The sequence below is a fragment of the Pinus tabuliformis genome, chromosome 3_2, assembly GCF_031772625.1.
Source record: "Pinus tabuliformis cultivar Carrire ecotype Pingquan chromosome 3_2, CPIR1, whole genome shotgun sequence".
In the NCBI taxonomy this organism is placed as follows: domain Eukaryota; kingdom Viridiplantae; phylum Streptophyta; class Pinopsida; order Pinales; family Pinaceae; genus Pinus; species Pinus tabuliformis.
This window is the reverse complement of record NC_142302.1, coordinates 233,019,914-233,028,870: the sequence shown is the minus strand read 5'-3', so window position 1 is coordinate 233,028,870 and position 8,957 is coordinate 233,019,914.

Here is an 8,957-nt window from a genome sequence, read left to right as displayed (position 1 = left end):
GCGATGGGAAATTTCAACGTAAAAATTAGGTTGCGCGGTTGGCGCGACCCCTTTAGGAAAATCACCCCATTAGCGCGGGTCCGTGCCGGATACCCGCGCCAATGGGGCGTGGCCCTAAATTTTGAAATCCTCCTTGCAGAGGCTCAATCAGGGAACAAAATGCATAAAAAAGGTATGGAAATGGAGCTAAGGGAAGCACCTCTTACCTGGAACCGACGAAATCTCGAATGGTTGCACGGATTGGCTGTAATCACCGTCTGAAGTTCACTCTCCAAACGAATCACTACTACTATTCAAAGAGGTAAAAAGTAAAAGTAATTCTATTTTTTACCATTTTCACCATATTTATAAACTTTTTGACTTACACTTAGGTTTAAAAAGTTATTTTTTGAATATTTTAATATATTTTTGGTCGAAAATGGATTTTACGCTTGCTTCTTGTGCAGCGATAGATCCCTTACGCAACTTCAATGGTGAAACAAGTTGTATTTTATACTTTTTCGGACTCGGTAAATACACGAAAAAGTCACTGTGGAGTCATCTTTCCGCTCTTTTCTGACTCGCTAAACATGAAGAGATCGCCAAGTTATCCCTCTTGACTCGTTAAACGTAAATAAGAGGCAGTCGTCTTTAAACTCTTTTCCGACCGTGTAAAAAATGAAAAGATTGTCGGACCCTTGTCGTTTCAGGTTCGTTAATGGTTACGAAATGATGTGATCGTAATGATCGGGCGGTTCTTTCGAGCATTGTTTTATACTTTTTCAGGCTCGCGAGACACAACTTTACGAAAAAGGACACCCCTGGAGTTTTCTTTTCTGCTGTCTTTTTAGACTCTCTAAACAGGAAAAGACGTCGAGTTCTTCCTTTGTCAGACTCGTTAAAAATTAATGACATCGGATCCCATCGTAATGACGCCTTACGAGCATATGCTATCCCCATCAAGCTTTTCATCAAAAATAATCAGGGTACTCGCCAAAGATGGTGGGGAAAATGGAACCATAATCATTCTTGTGTCGGCAGTATGTCACTCTTGAACATGGCACTTGTCTGCGTTTGTGTCTGGGTGGGGACATCTCATCTCGCTTTTTCACTTGCCTCCATGGGTTTGGGTTATCCTGTTTGACCTCTCATCCACTCATTGCCTTGTCACCATGACCCTTGATCATTTAATGTCAAATACTGCCAAGTCCACTATCGTGCCGCCGATATGTTCAAGAGAAGTTGACCTCTGCAGAATTACAACCTCCCTCTGATACCTTACATAATTCTGATTCACCACAACATTCTTCCTCTGTCTCGTGTCAATGATGTGGGAAACACTATGGCCCACCTTTGATCAAGGTCACTTCCTGTTGACTTCATCCCATTATCCAGGAAGCTGATCTAGAGACTCCCTTTCGGTGCCTTGGAGCCTGAATGCCTCAATAGCAGGCTCTTCATGTTCGACGAGAGGTTTTCATCATTGGCCTCTGATCGAATGATTCTGCGGGTGTTCGACGCCAGCTCATTGATTCACACGCCATAGATTGTACCTATAGTACCTTGAGGGCCATTGTCATTATTGGTGGTACCTCTAGCGTCTGTTAATAGTTTTCACTATTGGCTGGTAATCAGACGATGTTCATGCATGTTCGACTTCAACTCATGTATTCGAATGCCTGAACTTGTACTCTGTTTGGGTCGAGATGGAGCACAAGACCCTGGATTTTGTTTGTTGGAATCCAGGCTGCGATTTGTGGCTTATTATGATCATTACATGACTCATTCATTGGATGGCTGCGACCATGCCTGAGTCTATTTATCGATCCTCACTAGATGGCTGCGCCCATACCTTGGATCTAGATTCTTGTGTGCTCTATTATGGATGGTTGCGCCCATACCACATATATCATGTACTTGAGATATCAGTTGTACTTCTTTACGCAGGTTCTCCGGCGGCAGTGTTTTCAGTTACGCATGTTCTTGTAAAGCATTTCACCCCTCTCTCTCCCTCGGGCCTCATGCTTTAGGGGGCATCTGTTACACAGTAATTTGTCACCGTTTGTCACCGTCCCTGTTACCCCTCTCCCGCACACTGGAGGACTCATTCTGGGACCTGTGAGAAGTGACATGACCTGAAACCACTTGCATCATATTCCTCTAAGTATGAGCTTCATATGCCTTGAAGACATCTCCTGCAAAATACCCATAAAAAGACCTCTTTTTGCATTGGTGTGGTTCCACAGTGTACTGCTCGCGCCAATGGGGGAATCCTTTAAAGAGGGCGTGCCATTGGCGCTCTGTCTCAAACTCGCACTCGCGCCAACCGAGTTGGGTAAAGTTTTTAACAAATAAACTTCCAAAGGTTCTCCCTAACCCATTCATCAATTGAATCCTTGTTGAGCTAGGATGGTTTGGCTTTGAATCTCCATATAAGGGAAGTGGTTTTCCACCTTTCATGGAAGCTTCTAAGTGATAAAGCCAATCCCATTGAAATTGTGATTGATCTTATCTCCTTCCCCTCTATCTATAAAAGCTTGTCTCTATGCCTTGAGCAAGCTAGTTCCAGCATAGTGCTAGTGATAGAGAATTCCAGGAGTTCAAGAGTTTGAAGCTGCAAGAGCCTTATTTGCATCCATAAGGCCAAATCTAAGTGAGGAGATTCTTGTCACCAAAGAGAGAGAGGCTTGTTTCCCATCCCAACAAGCTTTGCAAGACTTGTGTAGCTGACTACCCAGCCAAAGGAGGATTTGACGTCAGAATTATGGTTGTATTCTTCTTCGTTATTTATCAATAATAGATGACTATCATTATGGTTCCACTCTCATTGTCCTTTGTAATGATTGATGTTGAGTTATATCTTTTCTGACTGATATATAATTGCATCTATTGGATTTTATGTTTGTATTTGTGTTGTTCTTTGCATGTGCAGGTGTCCAATCACGAAGATCGTGGGGATCGTAACCGACTGAAGCAAAGGAACGAGAGTGACGTCTCTTCCATGAATATTAGCATTGGAATCCAAGTAGGTTCTCATCATCCACCTTTAATTTGCAATTAGGAACTTGCGTGATAGCATTGTTTGATTTTTTCTAGACCTGGTCTGGGCTAGTAGGGATCGTCTCTGTCTGCAGAGAGGATTTACCTCCACAACAATTAGGACATGGGGTATGGTGCAAATTGTAGTTGATATGATTGTACGACTAGATTATTCTATGACAAATCTCAAACAAGTGTCATAGTGTGGTCCATACTAGGGCGTTGATGCTAGTTCTTTAAGGAGGGGTGGAGGCATTTCCCACAATGTAACCTCCAAGCATGCAATCATGTGAAACCCATGATGGACACACACCCCTAAACATGTGATGACAAATTCCAGTGTCTTGTTGGGGAAGTTAGGTTGATATAGTCAATGCTTCCACCATATTGGTTCTATCAATGGTTAGATTGATATAGCTGATACCATAATATATTGCAACAGAGGATCGATAGGATGGGAGAAAAAGTAGGTTAGGGAGGATCGAAGGATATAGGTTAGCTGGAGAATTTAGATTGGAAGAGGCATCCTTGCTTGAATTCATTTGACTACTATATCTTTCTCCCTATTTTATTATGCCTTATTGTCATACTACTTGCTGAATGCTTGTATCCTTTTGACTCTAACTTCAAGATGAAGTTTTATGAAGGAGGGGTGTATGTAATGCCCTACCCGATCCTATTATCTTACATTATATTATTAGCCTAGTTTTTAAATTATTGATTTTTTGTTCTTGATTGCAATACAATATTATTAGTATATGTGTGTGGTATGCACATGCTAGTTACATACGCACACCTTGCATGGATACACTAGTATTCTATAGCTTAAAATGTTAGATGATTAAATAAACGGTTAAGCTTGATTAATGATCAAGCTTAGGGTTAGCCTTAATCTTATTAATGAATAATATCGATTACTTTTTAATTAACCTTAAAATATTAGCTTATAATTATGAATTTATATTTCAATATGCTTATTAATATTAAACTGATTAGATTCTCGTAAATATGTAAGATTTGCTGATATGAATTAACATTATTATTTTATTGTTTATCACCCGTCAACCTGACAAATTTCCTCCTAAATTTTATTTCACGATTAAATATTATTATTTATTATTTTAATTATTATTTCATTTCCCTCAATTTAACATGATGTCTCCTCAAAGTTATATCATGATAAGTTATTCAGCTGGGGAGTCAAAGTCATCAATTTCAAAGTGATGGGGGGCATATTCATGGCCTTAATGATAGGTAGTTAAGGTGGGTGAGTGGGGAAGGCATTAGGGGGAAGAGGATGAGAGGAGAAGGGGTGCAGGTCTTTTGCTTTTTGGGGGGCTTCAGAGTTTGAAGCGATAGGGTGGAGGAGAGAGCAAAAGGAAGGAAGGAGAATTCATGAGATTGGTTTTGGTTGTGGTTGGAGAGTGTTGGAACTATTTTTTTGAACACACTATGGCTATTGTTGGACTTCAGCTCAAAGGGATAGGGAACTTGTGGAGGTTCCTTGGACTAGGAAGTCGGATAGAATTTCCTAGTTGGCAGGGTGGCAAATACTATCAAGCGACCCTAACATGAGCACCATAACTGAGCCACCATATCATAACCAGGTATGCATTGTATTATGATTTAATCATGTGAATAATTGTAAATATTTTTTTTTTGTTTAATAAAACATGTATTACATATATGCTATTGTTGGGTTGTAAATAAATAATTCTATTCTTGTAAAATTTGTGGTTAAATAAAACATTCTATTGGTGTAAATTTTGTGGTTAAAGTAGTTTTGTTAGAAGACCCTGGGTTGGGTCTTCACATTTTTGTAGTGCTTAATGGGTCTCCTACAACTTGATGGCCACTAAGTTAGGTGACCCTACTTCCCCGTCCCCTTCGTCAATCCTTTCTATAGATTCCTTCAATGTTATCATCTCCAATGGGTTGAAATTCCAAACGACAAGCCCTCATGCTTTGTCAAAAATATTGAGCATATCCTGAAGCTATAGATTTATGCTTCTCAGTCTAGAATTGGGGCTCTTTAACTTGTGGAATGAGGTTTAGTGGGCTAGTTTATGGGGATCTAGCCTTCTCTATGCTCCTTGAAGTAGTGGGTAAATAAAACTTGGTAGCCATAGATAAAGGATCAAGTTTCCTCTTCTTTTTGTGGGAGAGGGTTTTATACCTCCTTCTTTGAGAATAAGGGAGACTGAGACTTTATCTTTAGAAGAAACACTCATTTTATGGGTATGCACGCTCTCTATTTAGATCAATGGAGCTCAAATTTTAACCTAGAATGCAATGTTTCTTCAAAAATTCCAGTCTTGGCTAAAATTTCCTTACTTCCTTTGCATTGTTAGAATGATGCCACTTTTAAAAGTATTATAAAATCCTTGGGTAAGCATAATTATTGTTTTTAACCACAACAAGGGTTTTCTTCTTGTGTTGTGATATGCGCAGAAGTATATTTGGACAAAGGGATTTCGACCACAGTCAATTTGGATAACTAGTCCCATATCCAAGAGATCGGATTATGACCAACTTCCTTTTAAGTGCAAGGGTTTTCATTAGTATGGAAACATTGATCAACCTACAAAAATAAGATCGAGGAACAATAAAATTCGGTAGAAGAACGAGATTATGGAAACAAACCAAAAGCCGAAGATGACCATCCAAACAGAATATGAATGTCACACCCCTAGTATGTTTCCAGTTGAATTTTGTAATGTAAATGATACTTGATATTATAAATGAGTATATATCTATGTAATGGCTTGAAGAGTGGGACCAAAAACCCATGATCTAAGAGGGAAGAGGAAAGATAATACCAAGTGGAATTAGTTGGCATCTTTAATTAATTTTATGGTGCAAATAATAAGAAAAATATGAGGAAGAGTCCAAGAGAAACATGGAGTGACATCCTAAAGAAATGATAGTCAAATGCACAACATTGTGGTGGTTGGAACTCTTATTGGTGAGGTTCATGATTAAATATAGAAATACATATGAGCTAAGGGAATGGGATTCCCTTAAAGAGGAAAATTGTGACCATAAGTGTAAGAGGATCAAGAGGATCAAGAGGAAATGGGAATGAGTGCTTGCCAAGGACTGGCTAAGAAACCACTCAGGGTGATATCTAGGGTAGATAAACCAAATGCAGATGGGTTCTTGTTGAGAAAGAGTTGGTAAACAACAAAAGATTCTTGTTATGGGATGATAAACCACTCTTAGAGTGCTTGATACAACTGATAAGCCACCCAATGTTGTGAAACCTATTATGCTTGACTAGCTGATAAACAACCCAATGTTATATGTATTTATTTTCCTATGTGGATTGATTAAGGCTTCTTGCCAAATCTGCTAAAAAGAATTTCCCCTTAGATCATCGATTTGGCTCGATGATGACTGCTGCAATTAATTCTAGGTAGAGTATGTCTATGTTTGTGTGGAAAATTGAAGTCCCACCTTCACTTTTCCCCTTTTCTATATTGCAAATAAGATGCTTTGAGCTGAGAGCTATGAAATTAAAGAATTTCTCTATGGAAATTGACATGTAGCTCTGAATGATGTTGCATTTTTGTGTAATGTTGTTGCATGAACTTGTTGAATTTAATGTATGAGTGCTTATGTTTACTTTTATGATTTTTTGCCATATATCTAAGGGATAAATGTATAAATATTTTTATTTATTGTTGATGGAGTGCATTCTAGGCATGATGGCTCCAAACCATACCATGATTTGCCCTCCTTCTTGGGTTGAAATGAGAGGTTGATTTCCTAATCATTTTCCTAAGGAATGAGTTATTCTTGTATTCACTTTGAGCCTATGGATTGTTTAAATACTTGTGTGTGGAAAGAAAAAAAAACAATCTCATATAAATAAATTGAAAAACTATGTTAAACAATTTGGCCTTCAAGACTTATTTTATAATATGTAAGCTCATGAGGCATAGTATATATATATATATATATATATATATATATATATATATATATATATATATATATATATATAGATTGTGTAGGAAGTAGGCTGAAATGGGCTAGCACTGTCAAAAGGGTTAGTGCACGACATATATACATATATGTTCCTACGCACTTGCATATACCCTTGCATGCAAAGATTAAAAGGGTTGAGTTCTAATGGAAACTCAAGAGGGATAGCTAGTTGGGACGAGTTGGGTCATGTCTCCTTAATATTTAAAAAGGGATAGCTTGAAGGGACACAAACATATTCACATATGTTATGGATTTGGATGCCGCAGTAAAATGATCTGTTAAATTACGCTTATAAGAGATTTGAAAGTTGTAAATGCATGGGAGTTTAAAACCTAGGCCTCGGAGGAAATAGGTCTTGAACCTCATATTCCCATGTGGCCAGGCACCGTAATCGAAGGTGAGAACAATTTTTTACCAGGGTTGTTGATCTCCTCATTGAGTTTTCACTATTGGATGGCCGTGGAGGTTGGTACTCCGAAGGTTTCAAAGGGAGGATCTACTTGGAGTTCCCGAGATAATGTGGCATGTAGGCCCATTCATTTATGAACTATTTTCAATGAAATGAAGACTCCAATGCATAGGAATCTCTATGTCACCATGATGATTATAGATCATTACATCACCCCTACATATAGAACCCATGAAATCACCCTGGTGACCGCTACCCCAATGATTTCTTATAGTGCTTGGTGCAATCTAGCTAGAATTTTATCCTTAGGATTATGTGGATGTCATGGTCCCGTTGGAACAGAGTTTGATGTCAAGCAGCGCATGGAGTTAATGTGCCAACCAATGAGGAAAATATTACATGTATCCACTCAGCATAACCTTGACGATTTCTAATGAAGGCACCTTGACATTTTGTAAAAGGTCTTGAAGGGAAACTCTTGAGATTTTTTCCATGGGATGATGTGGCCTTAAATGCCCTGCTTAGCTTAATATAGTGTTCATTGGTAATGCGTATGAGGTGGTTATATTATAATAATATATATATGATTTTTATAATAACCCTACAGAACGGGGAATTGTTGTAGCTGCTAGAAAACCCCTCCAATTTTTTACCTATGCTTTGATTTTGGAGCCTTCCTTCTATTCATAAGAACTTATCTTTGACGGTCATCAAGTGTTCCTATTGTTTTTTATTGTCGATATCACTTTTCTTTCCATGCAGTGCTTATGATGACTTCACTCACCTAATTTAAAACACAAGGCAACTTCTACCTCGATCTTGCACCAGTTTCCAGTCTTCCCTCTAGGAATTTCAAAATCCCCTACCACTGGAAAATAGTGAAGCCCTTGAGGATTTCAACTACGCAATCCCTTGAAGAACAAAACTGTGCAACCCTGAGAGACTGGAAGTCACTAAGCATGTGAACTACCCAATCACACACTGAGTCACTGGATTATGAAATCCTTTCTTCCATTGTGACTGCGTAGTTCCCTGGAGAAATCAAGTGCACATCCCTAGATAATAGGAGTGGAAAATCACCTATGGACAAGTGGCACAAAGTTTCTATTTTAAATATAAGGACAAGTGTCATTTTTCCTTGATTTTAGGCATGCACATCATAAAACCTAACCTAACCCCGTGGGGATATATATATATATATATATATATATATATAATAGACACTTGAAGAGCCCATTTTCACCTTTGACATCGGGGCTCTAGCCTTTCCCATGAGATTAAGGAGCTTTGGATTATTACTGTGGTTCTTTTCCAGGTAAGTTTCTCATGTGTTACTTTTTGCTGCTTTTTTATTGCTTTTGTCATTTTTGTCTCTGCGAGTGTTATTTTTCCCATTTATTTTCATAGTACCTATCATTTCCATTATTATTATATTGTACAAGTGATGTTTCTTTCATTCGTTCAATTTTTATAAGTGTCGTGTCGCCTTCTTTATTTTTCGCCTACTAGCAGTTACCATTGTTGGGTTTTTTTGTGCATG